The sequence below is a fragment of the Chiloscyllium punctatum genome, chromosome 48, assembly GCF_047496795.1.
Source record: "Chiloscyllium punctatum isolate Juve2018m chromosome 48, sChiPun1.3, whole genome shotgun sequence".
Taxonomy (NCBI): Eukaryota; Metazoa; Chordata; class Chondrichthyes; order Orectolobiformes; family Hemiscylliidae; genus Chiloscyllium; species Chiloscyllium punctatum.
Genome location: NC_092786.1, coordinates 21,431,736 through 21,457,927, shown reverse-complemented (window position 1 = coordinate 21,457,927; position 26,192 = coordinate 21,431,736).

Here is a 26,192-nt window from a genome sequence, read left to right as displayed (position 1 = left end):
TGTAACCCCTCCAGGCGGTGTATTACACACTGTAACCCCTCCAGGTGGTCTATTACACACTGTAACCCCTCCAGGCGGTCTATTACACACTGTAACCCCTCCAGGTGGTCTATTACACACTGTAACCCCTCCAGGCGGTCTATTACACACTGTAACCCCTCCAGGTGGTCTATTTCACACTGTAACCCCTCCAGGCGGTCTATTACACACTGTAACCCCTCCAGGCGGTCTATTACACACTGTAACCCCTCCAGACGGTCTATTACACTCTGTAACCCCTCCAGGCGGTATATTACACACTGTAACCCCTCCAGGTGGTCTATTTCACACTGTAACCCCTCCAGGCGGTCTATTACACACTGTAACCCCTCCAGGTGGTCTATTTCACACTGTAACCCCTCCAGGCGGTCTATTTCACACTGTAACCCCTCCAGGTGGTCTATTACACACTGTAACCCCTCCAGGCGGTGTATTTCACACTGTAACCCCTCCAGGCGGTGTATTACACACTGTAACACCTCCAGGCGGTCTATTACACACTGTAACCCCTCCAGGTGGTGTATTACACACTGTAACCCCTCCAGGTGGTATATTACACACTGTAACCCCTCCAGGTTGGGAATTCACACTGTAACCCCTCCAGGTGGTGTATTACACACTGTAACCCCTCCAGGTAGTGTATTACACACTGTAACCCCTCCAGGTGGTATATTACAAACTGTAACCCCTCCAGGTGGTCTATTACACACTGTAACCCCTCCAGGCGGTCTATTACACACTGTAACCCCTCCAGGTGGTCTATTACACACTGTAACCCCTCCAGGCGGTCTATTACACACTGTAACCCCTCCAGGCGGTCTATTACACACTGTAACCCCTCCAGGCGGTCTATTTCACACTGTAACCCCTCCAGGCGGTCTATTACACACTGTAACCCCTCCAGGCGGTCTATTACACACGGTAACCCCTCCAGGCGGTCTATTACACACTGTAACCCCTCCAGGCGGTCTATTACACACTGTAACCCCTCCAGGTGGTCTATTTCACACTGTAACCCCTCCAGGCGGTCTATTTCACACTGTAACCCCTCCAGGTGGTCTATTACACACTGTAACCCCTCCAGGCGGTGTATTTCACACTGTAACCCCTCCAGGCGGTTTATTACACACTGTAACACCTCCAGGCGGTCTATTACACACTGTAACCCCTCCAGGTGGTCTATTACACACTGTAACCCCTCCAGGCGGTGTATTACACACTGTAACCCCTCCAGGTGGTGTATTACACACTGTAACCCCTCCAGGTGGTGTATTACACACTGTAACCCCTCCAGGTGGTCTATTACACACTGTAACCCCTCCAGGCGGTGTATTACACACTGTAACCCCTCCAGGTGGTGTATTACACACTGTAACCCCTCCAGGCGGTGTATTACACACTGTAACCCCTCCAGGTGGTCTATTACACACTGTAACCCCTCCAGGTGGTCTATTACACACTGTAACCCCTCCAGGCGGTTTATTTCACACTGTAACCCCTCCAGGCGGTGTATTACACACTGTAACACCTCCAGGCGGTCTATTATACACTGTAACCCCTCCAGGTGGTCTATTACACACTGTAACCCCTCCAGGCGGTGTATTACACACTGTAACCCCTCCAGGTGGTGTATTACACACTGTAACCCCTCCAGGTGGTGTATTACACACTGTAACCCCTCCAGGTGGTCTATTACACACTGTAACCCCTCCAGGTGGTGTATTACACACTGTAACCCCTCCAGGCAGCGTATTACACACTGTAACCCCACCAGGTGGTGTATTACACACTGTAACCCCTCCAGGTGGTGTATTACACACTGTAACCCCTCCAGGTGGTCTATTACACACTGTAACCCCTCCAGGTGGTGTATTACACACTGTAACCCCTCCAGGTGGTGTATTACACACTGTAACCCCTCCAGGTAGTGTATTACACACTGTAACCCCTCCAGGCGGTGTATTACACACTGTAACCCCTCCAGGCGGTCTATTACACACTGTAACCCCTCCAGGCTGTGTATTACACACTGTAACCCCACCAGGTGGTCTATTACACACTGTAACCCCTCCAGGTGGTCTATTACACACTGTAACCCCTCCAGGTGGTGTATTACACACTGTAACCCCTCCAGGTGGTCTATTACACACTGTAACCCCTCCAGGTGGTGTATTACACACTGTAACCCCTCCAGGTGGTCTATTACACACTGTAACCCCTCCAGGTGGTCTATTACACACTGTAACCCCTCCAGGCGGTGTATTACACACTGTAACCCCTCCAGGTGTTGTATTACACACTGTAACCCCTCCAGGTGGTCTATTACACACTGTAACCCCTCCAGGCGGTGTATTACACACGGTAACCCCTCCAGGCGGTGTATTACACACTGTAACCCCTCCAGGTGGTGTATTACACACTGTAACCCCTCCAGGTGGTCTATTACACACTGTAACCCCTCCAGGCGGTCTATTACACACTGTAACCCCTCCAGGCGGTCTATTACACACTGTAACCCCTCCAGGCGGTGTATTACACACTGTAACCCCTCCAGGCGGTCTATTACACACTGTAACCCCTCCAGGCTGTGTATTACACACTGTAACCCCTCCAGGTGGTCTATTACACACTGTAACCCCTCCAGGTGGTGTATTACACACTGTAACCCCTCCAGGTGGTCTATTACACACTGTAACCCCTCCAGGTGGTGTATTACACACTGTAACCCCTCCAGGTGGTCTATTACACACTGTAACCCCTCCAGGTGGTGTATTACACACTGTAACCCCTCCAGGTGGTGTATTACACACTGTAACCCCTCCAGGTGGTGTATTACACACTGTAACCCCTCCAGGTGGTGTATTACACACTGTAACCCCTCCAGGTGGTCTATTACACACTGTAACCCCTCTAGGTGGTCTATTACACACTGTAACCTCTCCAGGTGGTGTATTACACACTGTAACACCTCCAGGCGGTCTATTACACACTGTAAACCCTCCAGGTGGTGTATTACACACTGTAACACCTCCAGGTGGTCTATTACACACTGTAACCCCTCCAGGTGGTCTATTACACACTGTAACCCCTCCAGGTGGTGTATTACACACTGTAACCCCTCCAGGCGGTGTATTACACACTGTAACCCCTCCAGGCAGTGTATTACACACTGTAACCCCTCCAGGTGGTCTATTACACACTGTAACACCTCCAGGTGGTCTATTACACACTGTAACCCCTCCAGGCGGTGTATTACACACTGTAACCCCTCCAGGCGGTCTATTACACACTGTAACACCTCCAGGTGGTCTATTACACACTGTAACACCTCCAGGTGGTCTATTACACACTGTAACCCCTCCAGGCGGTCTATTACACACTGTAACACCTCCAGGTGGTGTATTACACACTGTAACCCCTCCAGGTGGTCTATTACACACTGTAACCCCTCCAGGTGGTGTATTACACACTGTAACCCCTCCAGGCGGTGTATTACACACTGTAACCCCTCCAGGCGGTGTATTACACACTGGAACACCTCCAGGTGGTGTATTACACACTGGAACACCTCCAGGTGGTGTATTACACACTGTAACCCCTCCAGGTGGTGTATTACACACTGTAACCCCTCCAGGTGGTGTATTACACACTGTAACCCCTCCAGGCAGTGTATTACACACTGTAACCCCTCCAGGTGGTCTATTACACACTGTAACCCCTCCAGGCGGTGTATTACACACTGTAACCCCTCCAGGCGGTGTATTACGCACTGTAACCCCTCCAGGTGGTGTATTACACACTGTAACCCCTCCAGGTGGTCTATTACACACTGTAACCCCTCCAGGCGGTGTATTTCACACTGTAACCCCTCCAGGTGGTGTATTACACACTGTAGCCCCTCCAGGCGGTCTATTACACACTGTAACCCCTCCAGGCGGTGTATTACACACTGTAACCCCTCCAGGCCGTGTATTACACACTGTAACCCCTCCAGGTGGTGTATTACACACTGTACCCCCTCCAGGCCGTGTATTACACACTGTAACCCCTCCAGGTGGTGTATTACACACTGTAACCCCTCCAGGCGGTCTATTACACACTGTAACCCCTCCAGGTGGTGTATTACACACTGTAACCCCTCCTGGTGGTGTATTACACACTGTAACCCCTCCAGGCGGTCTATTACACACTGTAACCCCTCCAGGTGGTCTATTACACACTGTAACCCCTCCAGGCCGTGTATTACACACTGTAACCCCTCCAGGCGGTGTATTACACACTGTAACCCCTCCAGGTGGTCTATTACACACTGTAACCCCTCCAGGCGGTCTATTACACACTGTAACCCCTCCAGGTGGTCTATTACACACTGTAACCCCTCCAGGCGGTCTATTACACACTGTAACCCCTCCAGGTGGTCTATTTCACACTGTAACCCCTCCAGGCGGTCTATTACACACTGTAACCCCTCCAGGCGGTCTATTACACACTGTAACCCCTCCAGACGGTCTATTACACTCTGTAACCCCTCCAGGCGGTATATTACACATTGTAACCCCTCCAGGTGGTCTATTTCACACTGTAACCCCTCCAGGCGGTCTATTACACACTGTAACCCCTCCAGGTGGTCTATTTCACACTGTAACCCCTCCAGGCGGTCTATTTCACACTGTAACCCCTCCAGGTGGTCTATTACACACTGTAACCCCTCCAGGCGGTGTATTTCACACTGTAACCCCTCCAGGCGGTGTATTACACACTGTAACACCTCCAGGCGGTCTATTACACACTGTAACCCCTCCAGGTGGTGTATTACACACTGTAACCCCTCCAGGTGGTATATTACACACTGTAACCCCTCCAGGTTGGGAATTCACACTGTAACCCCTCCAGGTGGTGTATTACACACTGTAACCCCTCCAGGTAGTGTATTACACACTGTAACCCCTCCAGGTGGTATATTACAAACTGTAACCCCTCCAGGTGGTCTATTACACACTGTAACCCCTCCAGGCAGTCTATTACACACTGTAACCCCTCCAGGTGGTCTATTACACACTGTAACCCCTCCAGGCGGTCTATTACACACTGTAACCCCTCCAGGCGGTCTATTACACACTGTAACCCCTCCAGGCGGTCTATTTCACACTGTAACCCCTCCAGGCGGTCTATTACACACTGTAACCCCTCCAGGCGGTCTATTACACACTGTAACCCCTCCAGGCGGTCTATTACACACTGTAACCCCTCCAGGTGGTCTATTTCACACTGTAACCCCTCCAGGCGGTCTATTTCACACTGTAACCCCTCCAGGTGGTCTATTACACACTGTAACCCCTCCAGGCGGTGTATTTCACACTGTAACCCCTCCAGGCGGTTTATTACACACTGTAACACCTCCAGGCGGTCTATTACACACTGTAACCCCTCCAGGTGGTCTATTACACACTGTAACCCCTCCAGGCGGTGTATTACACACTGTAACCCCTCCAGGTGGTGTATTACACACTGTAACCCCTCCAGGTGGTGTATTACACACTGTAACCCCTCCAGGTGGTCTATTACACACTGCAACCCCTCCAGGCGGTGTATTACACACTGTAACCCCTCCAGGTGGTGTATTACACACTGTAACCCCTCCAGGCGGTGTATTACACACTGTAACCCCTCCAGGTGGTCTATTACACACTGTAACCCCTCCAGGTGGTCTATTACACACTGTAACCCCTCCAGGCGGTTTATTTCACACTGTAACCCCTCCAGGCGGTGTATTACACACTGTAACACCTCCAGGCGGTCTATTACACACTGTAACCCCTCCAGGTGGTCTATTACACACTGTAACCCCTCCAGGCGGTGTATTACACACTGTAACCCCTCCAGGTGGTGTATTACACACTGTAACCCCTCCAGGTGGTCTATTACACACTGTAACCCCTCCAGGTGGTGTATTACACACTGTAACCCCTCCAGGCAGCGTATTACACACTGTAACCCCTCCAGGTGGTGTATTACACACTGTAACCCCTCCAGGTGGTGTATTACACACTGTAACCCCTCCAGGTGGTGTATTACACACTGTAACCCCTCCAGGTGGTGTATTACACACTGTAACCCCTCCAGGTAGTGTATTACACACTGTAACCCCTCCAGGCGGTGTATTACACACTGTAACCCCTCCAGGCGGTCTATTACACACTGTAACCCCTCCAGGCTGTGTATTACACACTGTAACCCCTCCAGGTGGTGTATTACACACTGTAACCCCTCCAGGTGGTGTATTACACACTGTAACCCCTCCAGGTGGTGTATTACACACTGTAACCCCTCCAGGTGGTCTATTACACACTGTAACCCCTCCAGGCGGTCTATTACACACTGTAACCCCTCCAGGCGGTGTATTACACACTGTAACCCCTCCAGGTGGTGTATTACACACTGTAACCCCTCCAGGTGGTCTATTACACACTGTAACCCCTCCAGGCGGTCTATTACACACTGTAACCCCTCCAGGCGGTCTATTACACAGTGTAACCCCTCCAGGCGGTGTATTACACACTGTAACCCCTCCAGGCGGTCTATTACACACTGTAACCCCTCCAGGCTGTGTATTACACACTGTAACCCCTCCAGGTGGTCTATTACACACTGTAACCCCTCCATGTGGTGTATTACACACTGTAACCCCTCCAGGTGGTCTATTACACACTGTAACCCCTCCAGGTGGTGTATTACACACTGTAACCCCTCCAGGTGGTCTATTACACACTGTAACCCCTCCAGGTGGTGTATTACACACTGTAACCCCTCCAGGTGGTCTATTACACACTGTAACCCCTCCAGGTGGTGTATTACACACTGTAACCCCTCCAGGTGGTGTATTACACACTGTAACCCCTCCAGGTGGTGTATTACACACAGTAACCCCTCCAGGTGGTGTATTAAACACTGTAACCCCTCCAGGCGGTCTATTACACACTGTAACCCCTCCAGGTGGTCTATTACACACTGTAACCCCTCCAGGTGGTGTATTACACACTGTTACCCCTCCAGGTGGTGTATTACACACTGTAACCCCTCCAGGTGGTCTATTACACACTGTAACCCCTCCAGGTGGTCTATTACACACTGTAACCCCTCCAGGCGGTGTATTACACACGGTAACCCCTCCAGGCGGTGTATTACACACTGTAACCCCTCCAGGTGGTGTATTACACACTGTAACCCCTCCAGGTGGTCTATTACACACTGTAACCCCTCCAGGCGGTCTATTACACACTGTAACCCCTCCAGGCGGTCTATTACACACTGTAACCCCTCCAGGCGGTGTATTACACACTGTAACCCCTCCAGGCGGTCTATTACACACTGTAACCCCTCCAGGCTGTGTATTACACACTGTAACCCCTCCAGGTGGTGTATTACACACTGTAACCCCTCCAGGTGGTCTATTACACACTGTAACCCCTCCAGGTGGTGTATTACACACTGTAACCCCTCCAGGTGGTCTATTACACACTGTAACCCCTCCAGGTGGTGTATTACACACTGTAACCCCTCCAGGTGGTGTATTACACACTGTAACCCCTCCAGGTGGTGTATTACACACTGTAACCCCTCCAGGTGGTGTATTACACACTGTAACCCCTCCAGGTGGTCTATTACACACTGTAACCCCTCTAGGTGGTCTATTACACACTGTAACCTCTCCAGGTGGTGTATTACACACTGTAACACCTCCAGGCGGTCTATTACACACTGTAACCCCTCCAGGTGGTGTATTACACACTGTAACCCCTCCAGGTGGTGTATTACACACTGTAACACCTCCAGGTGGTCTATTACACACTGTAACCCCTCCAGGCGGTGTATTTCACACTGTAACCCCTCCAGGCGGTGTATTACACACTGTAACACCTCCAGGTGGTCTATTACACACTGTAACCCCTCCAGGTGGTCTATTACACACTGTAACCCCTCCAGGTGGTGTATTACACACTGTAACCCCTCCAGGCGGTGTATTACACACTGTAACCCCTCCAGGCAGTGTATTACACACTGTAACCCCTCCAGGTGGTCTATTACACACTGTAACACCTCCAGGTGGTCTATTCCACACTGTAACCCCTCCAGGCGGTGTATTACACACTGTAACCCCTCCAGGTGGTGTATTACACACTGTAACACCTCCAGGCGGTCTATTACACACTGTAACACCTCCAGGTGGTCTATTACACACTGTAACCCCTCCAGGTGGTCTATTACACACTGTAACCCCTCCAGGTGGTGTATTACACACTGTAACCCCTCCAGGCGGTGTATTACACACTGTAACCCCTCCAGGCGGTGTATTACACACTGGAACACCTCCAGGTGGTGTATTACACACTGTAACCCCTCCAGGTGGTGTATTACACACTGTAACCCCTCCAGGCGGTGTATTACACACTGTAACCCCTCCAGGTGGTCTATTACACACTGTAACCCCTCCAGGCGGTGTATTACACACTGTAACCCCTCCAGGCGGTGTATTACACACTGTAACCCCTCCAGGTGGTGTATTACACACTGTAACCCCTCCAGGTGGTCTATTACACACTGTAACCCCTCCAGGCGGTGTATTTCACACTGTAACCCCTCCAGGTGGTGTATTACACACTGTAACCCCTCCAGGCGGTCTATTACACACTGTAACCCCTCCAGGTGGTGTATTACACACTGTAACCCCTCCAGGCCGTGTATTACACACTGTAACCCCTCCAGGTGGTGTATTACACACTGTACCCCCTCCAGGCCGTGTATTACACACTGTAACCCCTCCAGGTGGTGTATTACACACTGTAACCCCTCCAGGCGGTCTATTACACACTGTAACCCCTCCAGGTGGTGTATTACACACTGTAACCCCTCCTGGTGGTGTATTACACACTGTAACCCCTCCAGGCGGTCTATTACACACTGTAACCCCTCCATGTGGTCTATTACACACTGTAACCCCTCCAGGCCGTGTATTACACACTGTAACCCCTCCAGGCGGTGTATTACACACTGTAACCCCTCCAGGTGGTCTATTACACACTGTAACCCCTCCAGGCGGTCTATTACACACTGTAACCCCTCCAGGTGGTCTATTACACACTGTAACCCCTCCAGGCGGTCTATTACACACTGTAACCCCTCCAGGTGGTCTATTTCACACTGTAACCCCTCCAGGCGGTCTATTACACACTGTAACCCCTCCAGGCGGTCTATTACACACTGTAACCCCTCCAGACGGTCTATTACACTCTGTAACCCCTCCAGGCGGTCTATTACACACTGTAACCCCTCCAGGTGGTCTATTTCACACTGTAACCCCTCCAGGCGGTCTATTACACACTGTAACCCCTCCAGGTGGTCTATTTCACACTGTAACCCCTCCAGGCGGTCTATTTCACACTGTAACCCCTCCAGGTGGTCTATTACACACTGTAACCCCTCCAGGCGGTGTATTTCACACTGTAAATCCTCCAGGCGGTGTATTACACACTGTAACACCTCCAGGCGGTCTATTACACACTGTAACCCCTCCAGGTGGTGTATTACACACTGTAACCCCTCCAGGTGGTGTATTACACACTGTAACCCCTCCAGGTTGGGAATTCACACTGTAACCCCTCCAGGTGGTGTATTACACACTGTAACCCCTCCAGGTAGTGTATTACACACTGTAACCCCTCCAGGTGGTATATTACAAACTGTAACCCCTCCAGGTGGTCTATTACACACTGTAACCCCTCCAGGCGGTCTATTACACACTGTAACCCCTCCAGGTGGTCTATTACACACTGTAACCCCTCCAGGCGGTCTATTACACACTGTAACCCCTCCAGGCGGTCTATTACACACTGTAACCCCTCCAGGCGGTCTATTTCACACTGTAACCCCTCCAGGCGGTCTATTACACACTGTAACCCCTCCAGGCGGTGTATTACACACTGTAACCCCTCCAGGCGGTCTATTACACACTGTAACCCCTCCAGGCGGTCTATTACACACTGTAACCCCTCCAGGTGGTCTATTTCACACTGTAACCCCTCCAGGCGGTCTATTTCACACTGTAACCCCTCCAGGTGGGCTATTACACACTGTAACCCCTCCAGGCGGTGTATTTCACACTGTAACCCCTCCAGGCGGTTTATTACACACTGTAACACCTCCAGGCGGTCTATTACACACTGTAACCCCTCCAGGTGGTCTATTACACACTGTAACCCCTCCAGGCGGTGTATTACACACTGTAACCCCTCCAGGTGGTGTATTACACACTGTAACCCCTCCAGGTGGTGTATTACACACTGTAACCCCTCCAGGTGGTGTATTACACACTGTAACCCCTCCAGGTGGTCTATTACACACTGTAACCCCTCCAGGCGGTGTATTACACACTGTAACCCCTCCAGGTGGTGTATTACACACTGTAACCCCTCCAGGTGGTCTATTACACACTGTAACCCCTCCAGGTGGTCTATTACACACTGTAACCCCTCCAGGCGGTTTATTTCACACTGTAACCCCTCCAGGCGGTGTATTACACACTGTAACACCTCCAGGCGGTCTATTACACACTGTAACCCCTCCAGGTGGTCTATTACACACTGTAACCCCTCCAGGCGGTGTATTACACACTGTAACCCCTCCAGGTGGTCTATTACACACTGTAACCCCTCCAGGTGGTGTATTACACACTGTAACCCCTCCAGGTGGTCTATTACACACTGTAACCCCTCCAGGTGGTGTATTACACACTGTAACCCCTCCAGGCAGTGTATTACACACTGTTACCCCTCCAGGTGGTGTATTACACACTGTAACCCCTCCAGGTGGTGTATTACACACTGTAACCCCTCCAGGTGGTCTATTACACACTGTAACCCCTCCAGGTGGTCTATTACACACTGTAACCCCTCCAGGTGGTGTATTACACACTGTAACCCCTCCAGGCGGTGTATTACACACTGTAACCCCTCCAGGTGGTGTATTACACACTGTAACCCCTCCAGGTAGTGTATTACACACTGTAACCCCTCCAGGCGGTGTATTACACACTGTAACCCCTCCAGGCGGTCTATTACACACTGTAACCCCTCCAGGCTGTGTATTACACACTGTAACCCCTCCAGGTGGTCTATTACACACTGTAACCCCTCCAGGTGGTCTATTACACACTGTAACCCCTCCAGGTGGTCTATTACACACTGTAACCCCTCCAGGTGGTGTATTACACACTGTAACCCCTCCAGGTGGTGTATTACACACTGTAACCCCTCCAGGTGGTCTATTACACACTGTAACCCCTCCAGGTGGTCTATTACACACTGTAACCCCTCCAGGCGGTGTATTACACACTGTAACCCCTCCAGGTGGTCTATTACACACTGTAACCCCTCCAGGTGGTGTATTACACACTGTAACCCCTCCAGGCGGTGTATTACACACTGTAACCCCTCCAGGCGGTGTATTACACACTGTAACCCCTCCAGGTGGTGTATTACACACTGTAACCCCTCCAGGTGGTCTATTACACACTGTAACCCCTCCAGGCGGTCTATTACACACTGTAACCCCTCCAGGCGGTCTATTACACACTGTAACCCCTCCAGGCGGTGTATTACACACTGTAACCCCTCCAGGCGGTCTATTACACACTGTAACCCCTCCAGGCGGTGTATTACACACTGTAACCCCTCCAGGTGGTCTATTACACACTGTAACCCCTCCAGGCGGTCTATTACACACTGTAACCCCTCCAGGCGGTCTATTACACACTGTAACCCCTCCAGGCGGTGTATTACACACTGTAACCCCTCCAGGCGGTCTATTACACACTGTAACCCCTCCACGCTGTGTATTACACACTGTAACCCCTCCAGGTGGTCTATTACACACTGTAACCCCTCCAGGTGGTGTATTACACACTGTAACCCCTCCAGGTGGTGTATTACACACTGTAACCCCTCCAGGTGGTGTATTACACACTGTAACCCCTCCAGGCGGTCTATTACACACTGTAACCCCTCCAGGTGGTGTATTACACACTGTAACCCCTCCAGGTGGTGTATTACACACTGTAACCCCTCCAGGTGGTCTATTACACACTGTAACCCCTCCAGGTGGTCTATTACACACTGTATCCCCTCCAGGCGGTGTATTACACACTGTAACCCCTCCAGGCGGTGTATTACACACTGTAACCCCTCCAGGTGGTGTATTACACACTGTAACCCCTCCAGGTGGTCTATTACACACTGTAACCCCTCCAGGCGGTCTATTACACACTGTAACCCCTCCAGGCGGTCTATTACACACTGTAACCCCTCCAGGCGGTGTATTACACACTGTAACCCCTCCAGGCGGTCTATTACACACTGTAACCCCTCCACGCTGTGTATTACACACTGTAACCCCTCCAGGTGGTCTATTACACACTGTAACCCCTCCAGGTGGTGTATTACACACTGTAACCCCTCCAGGTGGTCTATTACACACTGTAACCCGTCCAGGTGGTGTATTACACACTGTAACCCCTCCAGGTGGTCTATTACACACTGTAACCCCTCCAGGCGGTGTATTACACACTGTAACCCCTCCAGGTGGTGTATTACACACTGTAACCCCTCCAGGTGGTCTATTACACACTGTAACTCCTCCAGGTGGTGTATTACACACTGTAACCCCTCCAGGTGGTGTATTACACACTGTAACCCCTCCAGGCGGTGTATTACACACTGTAACCCCTCCAGGTGGTCTATTACACACTGTAACCCCTCCAGGCGGTGTATTACACACTGTAACCCCTCTAGGTGTGTGACCCATTTATGCATGGGAACAGTGTCTCCCTGCTTACTGTTTTAGTTGTTCATTCACAGCATGAGGGCATCGTTGGCCACGCCAACATTTATTGCCCAGAGGGCAGTTGAGAATCAGCGACATTACTATGGGTCTGGTGTCACACATAGGTCAGACCAGGTAAGGATGGAGATTTCCTTCCTTAAAGGGGCATTGGTGAATCCAATTATTTTGTTTTTCCCTGACAAATGACAATGGATTAGACTCTTAATTCCAAATTGTAATTGAATTTGAATTCCATTATCTACCATGGTCTGATTTGGATCAAGGTTCCCAGATCATTATCTGGGCCTCTGCATTAATAGTCTCGGGATAATTCCACTCGGCCATAACCTCCCCTAACTAGACTGTCCACCATTTTGAAAGCTGGTGCCAGATTTCCTCTCAGCCTTCCCCTGTCGGTGGTTCCTGTCTCCCCACTGTCAATTTTTATTTGCAAATGGAAAGGTTGAGACATGGAAATCGTTTCAAAGTAGAACTTTGCAGCAGGCCTACACTTTAAAGAGTTGGTATTTATGCATTTAACTTCATGTTGTAATTTAATTGATGCTTTGTTGGAATCCCACAGCCCCACAGGGACAATTGACCGACGACCTTTCCATTGTCTTTAGCTTGCTTCCCCTCTGACCTTTCAGCCTCCAATTAAATATTGCCCTGCAGACAGAAATACCTGAATCATGTGACATGAGGCTGCTGGGGAAAAAAATTCTTGTTGGTGAAACACAATCCCAAAGGCTCCAGCCCAAATCCATGACAGACATTTCTGTCAGGGAATGCCAAGTTATGCACCTTCCCAGCTCCCTTTCTTGGGATCTCATTAGATTTCTGCTGAGGTAGGCAGTGCCTTTGAAATACAAGACAAGACACAAGCACTATAAGTCACTATCAATAATTGATTTTTGGTTAGTTCAGCAGCAAAGAACCCTGTGGTTTTTGGATTGATTGTCAGTTCGAATGCATGAGGTCACTCAGAAAGGCTTGTTTGAATGTGAAAAGGTTGCAAGTGATAAAAGCAGATCTCTGCTTCAAATATGGCCCTTTCTCAGGCAGTGATTCCAATGTTAGAAGTCTCAGAAAGACTTGTATGTTTTATTGTCATGATTATAACACTTCCTGAATGAATCATTTGCTTGATGTAGTTAAGAGAGGAAATGCTTTAATTAACTGTTGTTAAAATGCCCATTCCACTTCAAGCCTCTTGATGCAAAGCGAAGTTTTGGGCTGATTTTACCAAAGAAATTTTTTGGTAACTGCTACAGGAATGTTGACCATGTTTTTGACACCCTTCTGTGCAGTCACATATTGCGGTTTCCTTCGTTGAATTTGTGTAAATTTTTATTTCGCTAAGTTTTAAATGCCTCCCATAAGGTAACACTTGCATCAGCCAGAAAAGCGTCCACTGAAAGTTCTACAGAAGCAGCCAGCAGCGAGCTGTTGTTTAACACAACTGTTCAAGTGAGCTGTAATTGCCCAGCAATTGAATTGTGTCCCTTGTGTTGGATATATAACACCTCAAATACGGAGTCAGTGGAAAACAATTTGGACACGGTGTAACTAGGCCAAGGATTCGCCATCGCTGTCTTTCCCAATCGTCAAAGAAACATTTTACTCCCAGTGATCTTGAAGGTTGATGAACTGAGTGCTGGATTCATTCCAGATCCGGTTTCTGCTTCCGTCAAAATCCCAAAATACCTCTCCTCAAAGTCACAAGTGAAATCTGAAGAGATAATGACCCTGGTAAGATTATCCTCTTCATTTTTCTCAGCCCGTCTACAATCTTTGACCATTCACCTCCAATCCTTCGACACCTTTGTCCAGTTGAGACACCTGGTTCCATCCGCGTTTTGCTGGTTATCCAGCTGTAAACATAGAAACATAGAAAGTAGCTGCAGGTGTAGAATATGATCACCTCACATTGAGCCACATTGCACGTCAGCTGCCTCACATTTTTCCACTCGCTCAACTTGCCAAATCGCACTTAAGCATCTCCATCCTCACTGTTCCATTTCCCTACACTTTGCCAATATCCTTCGAAACTATCCATGTGTTTGTCCAAATGCCTTTTAAATGTTGTTATTGTACCCTCCTCAACCACCTCTGCTGGCAGCTCATTCCAGATGCGTACCACCCTCTGTGTAAAAAAGTTGCCCCTCAGGTTCCCAGTTATTCTTTCCCCTCTAACCTTAAGCTGATGCCCTCTAGTCCTTGATTCCCCAACCCTGGGGAAAAGACTGAGTACATTCACCCTCTCCATGCCTCTCAGGATCTTATACACCTCTATAAGGTCCCCCTCAGTCTCCTACGCTCTAAAGAGAAAACTCCTAGTTTATCCACCCTCTCCCTCTAACTCACATTGGTGAGTCCAGGCAACATCCTTGTAAATTTCTTCTTCACACTTGCCACTTTAACAACATCCTTCATACAGCAAGTGACCAAAACTGAACACAATACTCCAAGTGCAGCCTCACTAACATCCTGTAACATAACTTCCCAACTTCTACACTCAAAGCCCTGACTGATGAAGCCCAGTGTGCCAAAAGCCTCCTTCACTGCCCTGTCTACCTGGGACTCCACTGTCAGAGATCCATACACCTGAACTCCAAGGTCCCTCTGTCCCACTGCACTCCCTCAGGCCCTACCATTCACCATGAAACACCTACCTTGATTTGACTTTCCAACATGCAAGACCACACACTTATCTATATTAGACTCCAACTGTTATTTCTCGGCCCACTTCCCCAACTGACCAAGGTCCTGCTCCAATTGCTGATAACCTTCCTCACTGTCCATGATACCGATTATTTTAGTGTCATCAGCAAACTTACCATCATGCTCATCTAAACCATTGATATTGATAATAAACAGTAATGGGCCCAGCACTGACCCCTGAGGCACTCCACTAGTCACAGGCCCCCAGTCCGACAAACATCCTTCCACTATTACCCTCTGCTTCCTACCATCAAGCTAATTGTGTATCCAATTTGCCAGCTCCCTCTGGATTCCATGTGATCTCATCTTCCAGAGCAGCCTACCATGTGAAACCATATCAAAGCCCTTACTGAAATCCATATAGACTACATCTACCACCCTGCCCTCGTCAACTTTCCTGGTCACTTCATCAAAGAACTCTTAACAAATTTGTGAGGCATGATCTCCCACGCACAAAGTTGTGTTGACTGCTCCTAATCAAACCCTGCCTTTCCAAATGCATCTTACACCTCAGAATCTTCTCAAGTAACTTACTTACCATCGATGTTCAGCTTTCTGATGTATAGTTCCCAGATTTTTGTTTGTAGTAATTCTTGAATGAGGGCTCAACATTTGCTACTCTCCAGTCTTCAGGGACCTCACCCGTGGCTAATGGTGATGCAAAAATATCAGCCAGGGTGCGCACAAATTCCTCTCTAGGCTCTTGCACTGTTCTTGGGTATATCTGGAGATTTATCCACCTTCATACATTCTAACATGTCCAACACCTTCTCTATTGTCACATGGACTGTTCCCAAGATATCACCATTAACTTCCCCATATTCACAAGCTAGGGACTCAATTTTAAATGTTGTTTGATAATACTGTTATAAATCATCATAGGATATAATGATATGTTATAAGAACAAATATGGGGGCAGAAAGATGCAAATCTCTTTGAACAATTAATTAATTGTTCAACAACTTCCAACCATTAGCCAAAAAACAAAAGAAATGAGGACGCTGGAAATCAGAACTAAAGCAGAGATAGCTGGAAAAGCTCAGCAGGTCTGGCAGGATCTCTGGGGGGAAATCAGAGTTAGTGTTTTGGGTCCAGTGACCCTTCCTCAGAACTCAGATCTGTTCTGAAGAAGGATCACTGAGTCCGAAACGTTAACTCTGATTTCTCTCCGCAGATGCTGCCAAGACCTGCTGAGCTTTTCCAGCAATTTCTGTGTTTGTTCCAGCAGATTGGTATTGGGTCTCGAATGAATGAATGAATTATTGTCACACATATCTAGGGAGATACTGCGAAAAGTGTTTTGTCTCCACAATCCGACGTCATTTTAAGTTGCAAAAGAATGAAAGGGAAGGACTTAAATAGAACTGATCTTCAATGGCAAGTGTCCTAAACACGACTCCAAGGTTTCTGCAGTATCGCGACAAGACCAGCCTCTGGGGTCACCACTAAGGGCACCGATACCTCGGGAGACCTCGGCTCCTCACACCATCACTGTCTCACTGACACCACCAAGAGTCCCTGCTCTGGGCCTACTGAAATCAGGAGTCCCCTCCTTAGATGGGTCTTTGTGAAGAAAGTAGACATTAACAGCTTGTGTGCAATTAACTGGGAGTTCTTTGATACTCAAGCAAGCAGCTGCTGCAAACAGCCCATACTGTGTTACCTGCAGCACATACCAGACATTGAGGCCTGTCCTTTAGTCTTAATCCCTTTCTGCCTGAAGCTCCCAGATTGCTGCTCCCTCCAAAACCACACAGCACAGGCCCTCCTTGCTTGTCACATCTCCTCAATCTTTAACAAAATGTGTTCAGTTACTGGATGGAGGTGTCACTTGCCCAGCTGGCAGTCAGGAGTCACATGTAGTCAAAACGTGTGGTGTTGGAAAAGCACAGTAGGTCAGGCCGCACCCGAAGAGCAGGAGAGTTGATGCTTCGCGCATTAGCCCTTCATCAAGAGCTTTCTCCTGATGAAGGGGTTATGCCCGAAGCATAGACTCTCCTGCTCCTCGGATGCTGCGCTTTTCCAGCACCACACTCTTCGATCCTGACTTCTCCAGCATCTGCAGTGCTCATGTTCTCCTCTGAGTCATATGGAGGCTACACTTTGTAAGAATGGCAGTTTCCACACTGTAGGGAATCTAATCTAATCTTAACTTCCCTTAAGGGTACCAGATAGATATATGCTGACAATAGACAATGGTTTCATGGTCACCATTTGACTCTTAATTCCAGATTTTTGTTGAGTTCAATCATCTGCTGTGATTCGAACCCAGGTCCCCAGGATATTACCAAGGCCGCTGGGTTCATAGTCTAGAGATAATATCACTAGGCCATGACCTCCTTTTGACTGAGGATTTGTTGGAGGGAGTGCTGCGCTGTCAGAGTTGCTACCTTTCCAATTGAGACCCGTTTCCCCCTTTGGGGGAGAGGTGGGGGGGGGGGGTGTGTGTGAAAGATTTTAAGGCACAGTTGAAGCAGAGGAAAGGAATCTCCAGCACAGACCCCATACCCAAACCCAACACCATCATTACCACCACTACCACCAACAATATCCTGGTTAATATTTATCTCTCAATCAACACTAAAATCGATCAAAATCTAGTGACCCTTCCTAAAAACTCAGTTCTGAGGGAGGGTCACTCAACCTGAAACGTTAACTCTAATCTCTTCTCCCACAGATGCTGCCAGATTGGCTGAGCTTTTCCAGCAATTTCTATTTTTGTTTCTGACTTACAGCATCTGCAGTTCCTCTGGTATTTACTTAAAATGGATGAATGTTTGTGGGAGCTTGCTCGGCTCAGATTGGCAGACCTGGTTATACCTCAACAATGCATTGTTTGCTGCAAAACAATTTGAAGCACCCTGGAGCGTGGAAAGGTGCTCGATTAATGCAAACTCTCCTGTTGCCTTTTAAAGTTGATCATTTCCACTCTTGTTCTATCCTGGAAATCTGCATTTGAATACATGTTCTAACACGGCAAAAGTGAGGACTGCAGATACTGCAAACCAGAGTCGAGATCAGTGTGGGGCTGGAAAAGCACAGCAGGTCAGGCAGCATCCGAGGAGCAGGAGAATCGACATTTCGGGCAAAATCGACGTTTCGGGCAAAAGCCCTTCATCAGGAATGAAGGGTGGAGAGATAAATGGTGAGGGTGAGGCTGGGGAACACTGAGATCCTTGTGGAGAGAGGAGGAGAACCTCTTCAAGGTAGACACCCTTGCAAGAGGATTCGCAGTAAGGTTAAAATCAACTAGGCGAAAGTGAAGACTGTGGATGCTGGAGACCAGAGTCGAGATCAGAGTGGTGCTGGGAAAGCACAGCAGACCTCCGGAAGCATTTTCCTCCTCCTCGGATGCTGCCTGACCTGCTGTGCTTTTCCAGCACCACTCTGATCACATATTCTAACACGCCTGGTGCTCAAGTGCCCGTGATGTTCTTATACTTCAATGAATAAGGAGTCAAGCTATTTTCCAGAGCCGTTTATTTGCATTTCATAGTCTAATACAAGCTCTAGTTTGCTCTCTCCCCTTTCTGACCAAATTAACTAATTAAAGCGAATAAGCAATTAACAATTTACATTATAATACCCTGTCAGGGGCTGTGCAATTGTAACGAAGAACAAAAAGGTAGGGAAAACCAGGGAAGGGTTAAATTGAAATGGTGTTGGGGAAGGGGATAATGCCCATCTCTCTGAAAACCTTCCATTTTGCTTCTCTTTGGTAAAAAAAGTGGTCTTACACACAGCTGTATTTTTACCATCATCCGATCACCCGTGATGTAATTTTTGTTTCCGTCTATAAAACCATCTTACATGGAGAGCCCATGAAGAGCAATGCAAACCATCAACGGAGAGGCAGAGGAAGGCTAAATCAAAATTATTTTGGAATGGATGGTCAACCCTGTACCCTTTGCAGTGCCCACCTCGCTGAAAACCATCCCATAAATGTATGCTCCAATGCCGATCAGATATCCTTTAATTAACCTCGTCTCATTTGCCAGCACCCGGCCCATATCCCTCTAAACCCTTCCTATTCATTGTACCAGCCTCCACCACTTCCTCTGGCAGCTCATTCCATACACCCTCTGCATGAAAAGATTGCCCCTTAGTTCACTTTTAAATCTTTCCCCTCTCACCCTAAACTGTGCCCTCTTGTTTGAACTCCATTCTCATAATGAACTCCATAATTCACAACATTATCACTGCATAGTCCATCATTACTATTTTATTCATAGAATCATAGAGTCATAGAGATGTACAGCATGGAAACAGACCCTTTGGTCCAATCCATTCATGCCAACCAGATATCCCAACCCAATCTAGTCCCACCTGCCAGCACCCGGCCCATATCCCTCCAAACCCTTCCTATTCATATACCCATCCAAATGCCTTTTTAATGTTGTAATTGTACCAACCTTCACCACATCCTCTGGCAGCTCATTCCATACACGTACCACCCTCTGTGTGAAAAAGTTGCCCCATAGGTCTCTTTTATATCTTTCCCCTCTCACCCTAAACCTATGCCCTCTAGTTCTGGACTCCCTGACCGCAGGGAAAAGACTTTGTCTATTTACCCTATCCATGTCCCTGATATTTTTGTAAACCTCTATAGGGTCACCCCTCAGCCTCCGACGCTCCAGGGAAAACAGCCCCAGTCTGTTCAGCCTCTCCCTATAGCTCAGATCCTCCAACCCTGGCAACATCCTTGTAAATCGTTTCTGAACCCTTTCTTTACCTAACACATCCCTCACTATTTCTGCCTTATAAAATGGGGGAGCGGATTGTGCTGTCAGAAATACCAAAGTCATAGGAGCAGGATGAGGTGATCTCATTGAAACATATCGGATCCTTAAGGGGTTTGACAGGGTAGATGCTGAGAGGATGTTTCCCCTCATGGGTTAGTCTAGGACCAGAGGGCAGAGTCTCAGAATAAAGGGGCACCAACTGAAGACTGAAATGAGGAGGAATGTCTTCTCTCTGCAAGTTGTGAGACTCTTTGGAGCTCCTTTCCACTGAGATCTGTGGGGGGCAGAGTCTTGGTGTTTATTTAAGTTTGAGATAGATTCTTAATCAGTCAGGTTTTCAAGGGTCACAGGGAAATGGCAGGAATGTGGGAGTAGGAACATTGGATCAACCACAATCCTATTGAATAGTGGAGCAGGTTTGAGGGGCCAAATGGCCTCCGCCTGTTCCTATTTCTTACTGTTTATCATAGGGGCTTTAGGTCTCAAATCTCCAACCTTTTTCAATCGTTGTGTTGAGCGGGGCAATGCATTGGCCACGACTCCAGCCCTAGTTTCTCCAGGTTGTTAATGGTCCATTAATTGAAGTCTCTGATAAGATTGTGTCCAAAGTTCTAATTAACGTTGTTCCCACAGCTTATCCCTAATCCCTTACAACACGGCTGCTGAGAGGTGAATTTGCTTTCTTGTGTATGGAACTATGTCGTTAAAGTGAAACATCTATCAGTAAATATCTTCACAGACCTTTTGAACAGCTCTACCTGTTTTCATGTTGCTCACTCGATGAATTTGCCAAGAATAAATAAGACGGACAGTCTGCAGTTCTCGCCTTTGATGTCTGATTCTCCCTTTCTCTCGTCATGGCCCGAGGCAGTTGAGCGTAGGATTATATTTCATTGTGTTCCCTGCTGGGGTTTTTTTTTGCCTGTCATGGTATTCATTTTTAATTATTAGCAAACTGACTGTCAACTTTACAAGCACCGACTCCCATCCCCCACTAAATATTTCCCAATGGGGTTTGATCAGAAAAAGAGAGTGTTTTGGCGCTAATTATTTAGCCTCATCTTTTTGCCACCACTTTGACTCTTTCAGAGTCTTTTTGATGTTTGTCAGATTTTCTTCTCTCGTTCTACAGCTTGTAGAGGCTCTGCCATTCAATAGAATCACGGCGAATCCGATCTTCCTTATGTCTGCTTTCCTGCCCTCTCCCTGTATTCTTTTGATGTAGATTCCCCCACACCTCAAGGCACTGGAGCAGTCCCAGTGATGCTGCCTGCACAAGATCTTGCGAATCCAGTGGAGAATAGAGATGCCCCAGCATCAACATCGTCGACCAGGCCAACACCCTCAGCATCAAAAGTGCTGACCCCACTTCGATGGGCTGGGCACATCGTCCCCATCACCGACACGAGACTCCACAAACAGGGGCTCTCCTCCCAGCTCCGAAATGGCAGGCCAGCCCCAGGTGGGACAGGGGAAGTGCCTCAGGGATACCCTCAAGGCCTCACTGGGGAAGTGCAGCGTTCCCACCGACATCTGGGAATCACTGGCCCCAGGCCGTCCAAAGTAGAGGAGGAGCATCTGGGAAGGTGTCGAGCACCTTGGGAGAAAACGAGAGTCGGGCGGAAACAGCGTAAGGAGGGTGTTGCTACGCCAACACCCCACCCTACCCCCTTCCTATGACCACCACCTGCCCCAAGTGTATCAGAGCCTTCTCTAGCCTACGGACTCACCCTAAGAGTGGAACAGAGTCATCCTCATCTGTGAGGGACTGTCGATGATGACTGATCAAGATCATCAAATAATCGTAAGAATATAGAAAATATAGGGTTCAGGATAAGGCCATTTGTCCCATCTTAGTCGTGCAGCCAATCCAACTCCATCTCCATTCATAGCCCTTGGGTAGACCTTCATATCGCTCTTTAGTCTTGTAGTTTGCTACACCTTAAGTGTAAGGCCAGATAATGTTTAATAGGCTTTCAGCCACACCAAACATTTAGTCAGTGAGCCCTTGACTCCAGCCCATCACCCTTTGGGTGAAAGGATTTTTCCTCACCTCTCTCCTGACCATCTACCAAGTACCCCATTCTTTATTAATCTCTCTACTATTGCAAGTAGGTTCTCACTCTCCACTTTATTGCAGCTTCCTCACATTCTATTCATCTCAATTATATGTCTTCGCTGTTTGAAAGAAAACCATACCTATCCCATCATCTCTCTTAGCTTAAGGTCCCCATACCTGGCAACAGCCACGAAAATCCCCTTTGTAGGTTAGATGGGCTTCAGATTGGTTTCACAGGTTGGTGCAACGTCGAGGGCCAAAGGACTCTATAATACTCTATGTTCTATGTATCACCCAGTGAAATCCTTTCTATAATAGAGTGACCAGGACTGTACTCAGTATTCTGACTGTGACCTAACTACTGTCTTATATATTTTAAGCAGACCGCCCAGCTCCACTATCCCTAGGCTCCGTTAATAAATGAAAGTATCTCTGTGCCTTCTTCACCCATCTCATCTCCCTCAATCCTCGACACTTCTCACCGTTTACTGATTATTTCCCAAAATACATTACCTCACACTTTAAAACAGGCTATTTCTATTATCTCTGCCCACATCGATAACATTTTGCTGCAGTCTGTACCTTTACTCCTCACTATCAATGCAATCAATTTCTGTATCAGCTCCAATTTATCAGCAATGACTCCCCCTCCCACCCAACCCCCCACCGAACACGTGTGCAATTTGTGTTAGCCACCCATGTGTGTGTGGGTCTATGTCTATGTGTATGTCTGTGTCTATGTGTATGTATGTGTGTGTTTGTAAATGTGATTGTGTAAGAGTGATGTGTGTTTGTGTGGGGGTGTGTGTGATGTGTTTGTGTGAGTGTAATGTGTTTTTAAATGCGTGTGTCTGATGTATTTGTTAGTGTCTATGTGTGAGTTTGTGTGTGAGTGTGTTGGTGTGATGTGTGTGTTGGTGTGATGTGTGTGTGGGTGTGATGTGTGTGTGGGTGTGATGTGTGTGTGGGTGTGATGTGTGATGTTTAATATGTGGTGAGTGTGATGTGTGTGAGTGTGATGTATTTATGCATATGTATGTGATGTTTGTGTGTGTGTGGGTGTGTGTGTGAGAGAGTATACGTGAGTGTGTGAGCATGTGTTAGGGAGTGTGTGTGTGAGTCTGTGTGTGTATGTATGTGTGTGAGAGAGAATGTGTGTGTATGTGAGAATGTGTGTGAGAGAGAGTATGTGTGAGTGTGTGAGCATGTGTTAGGGAGCGTGTGTGAGTCTGTGAGTGTGTGTATATGCGTGTGCGTGAGAGAGAGTGTGTGTGTGAGAATGTGTGTGAGAATGTGTGTGAGAAAGAGTGTGAGTGTGTGAGCATGTGTTAGGGAGTGTGTGTGAGTCTGTGAGTGTGTGTGTGTATGTGTGTGCGTGAGAGAGAGTGTGTGTGTGAGAATGTGTGTGAGAATGTGTGTGAGAAAGAGTGTGTGTGTGAGAGAATTTGTGTGAGAGAGAGTGTGTGTCTGTGTGTGAGAGAGAGTGTGTGTCTGTGTGTGAGAGAGAATGCATATGAGTGTGTGAGTGTGTGTGCATGTGAGTGTATGTGAGTGTGTGTAAGTGTGTGTGTGAGTGTATGTGAGTGTGTGTGAGTGTGTGTGTGTGTGAGAGAGTGTGTGTATGAGTGTGTATGAGTGTGTGTGAGTATGTGTGCGTGTGAGTGTATGTGAGTGTGTGTGAGTGTGTTTGCGCGTGAGTGTATGTGAGTGTGTGTGAGTGTGTGTGAGTGTATGTGAGTGTGTGTGAGTGTGTGAGTGTGTGCGCGTGTGAGTGTGTGTGTGCGTGATTGTATGCGAGTGTGTGTGAGTGTGTGTGTATGTGAATGTGTGTGAGTGTGTGTGAGTGTATGAGTATATGTGAGTGTGTGTGAGTGTGTGTGTATGTGAGTGTGTGTGAGTGTGTGTGAGTGTATGAGTATATGTGAGTGTGTGTGAGTGTGTGAGTGTATGTGTATGATACGTGTGTGTTTTTATACATTTGTGCAAAGTGGGTATCATCGGCTGGGCCAAGATTTATTCCTTGTCCCTGACTTTCCTGGTGAAGGGAGTGGAGAGCTGTTGTTTAACTGCTTCGGTCTGTGTGCTCACAGTGTATCTAAGCACAGGAACTCAGATCCAGGGTGGAAGTGGATCAGCAATTTTTCTGTTTAGGTGAAGAATTTCTGGGAATAACTGTTCAGCTGACAAAGCACTGTCTGACTTCCCCGATGCATTTCAAAGTTCCTCTTTAAATCTCCAGCAGCAAGTGACCCGTAAAAGGTTATATGGAACCATAAAATGGTACCTAATAGCTAATCTCCACCTTTTTAAAAAATACTCCTGTGGGATGTCGGCATCACTGGATGGACCAACATTTATTGTCTGTCTACCCTTGTGAAGGTGGTGGTGAGCTACCTTCTCGAACCGCTGCAGTGCTCCTGTTGTAGGTAGACCCGCAATACCATGAGGGAGAGAATTCAAGGATTTTGACCCAGCGACAGGGAAGGAACAGAGAGGTATGTCTATGTCAGGGCTTCCCACCCTTGTCCTTCCAGATGGAAGTTGTTATGGGTCGAGAGTGTGGTGCTGGAAAAGCACAGCAGGTCAGGCAGCATCTGAGGAGCAGGAGAATCGATGTTTCGGGCATAAATCCTTCATCAGGAATCAGATTCCTCATGAAGAGCTGATGCCCGAAACGTCGATTCTCCTGCTCCTCGGGTGTTGCCTGACCTGCTGCGCTTTTCCAGCAACACCCTCTCGACTCTGATCTCCAGCATCTGCAGTCCTCACTTTCTCCCAGAAGTTGTTGCTGGTTTGGACGATAGCATTAAAGGAACCTGGGTCAGTTGTGTCAGTGTATCTTGTAAATTATACATATTTCTGCCAGTGTGTGTCGGTGGTGGAGGGAGGGAGTTTTGAATGTGTTAGAGAGAGTGCCAATAAAGTGCACTGCTTTCTCCTGGATGGTAGTGAACCTCTAGAACATCGTTGGAGATGCACTCATTCAGACAATTGGAGACTCATCAAACTCTTGACTTATATCTTGTAGATGAAGAACAGGCTTTGAGGAATTAGGTGATATGTTCGTAGTCACAGAATTCCTAACCTCTGACTTGCTGTTGTAACCATATTTATTTATGTGGTGGATCCAATTGGGTTTCTAATCATTGCCAACCCAGGAGGTTGATAATGAGAGATTATGCAATGACAATGCTATTGAAAGTCAAGAGGTAGTTGTTAATTTTCTTTTGTAGGAGGTGGTCATCACCTGATACTGTGTGACGTAAGTATTCAGTGCCATGTATCTGCCTGAATGTGTTGCAGATTTTGTGATTTTGTTGTGCTTGAACATGGACGGCTTCAGGAGTTGTGGACATTGGAAAATCATCAGTGTACATCCCCACTTCTGACCTCATGTTGAAGTAAAGGTCATTGATGAAGCAGCTGAAGATGGTTGGGGGCTAGGACATGACTCTGAGGAGCTCCTGCAGAGCTGTCCTGGAGCTGAGATGACTGACCTCCAACAACCACGACCATCTTCCTATGTGTTAGGTATGACTCTAACCAGTGGAGGATTTCCCCTAATACCTATTGACTACAGTGCTCCTCAGGCTCCTTAATGCAATACTCAGTCAAATGCTCTCTTGATGTCAAAAGCAGTCCATGTTTGGACAAGGCTGGAATGAGGTCAGGAGCTGAGTGACCCTGGTGGAACCCAAACTGGGCATCACTGAGAGGGTTATTGCTGAGCAGGTGCTGCTTGAATGCACTGTTG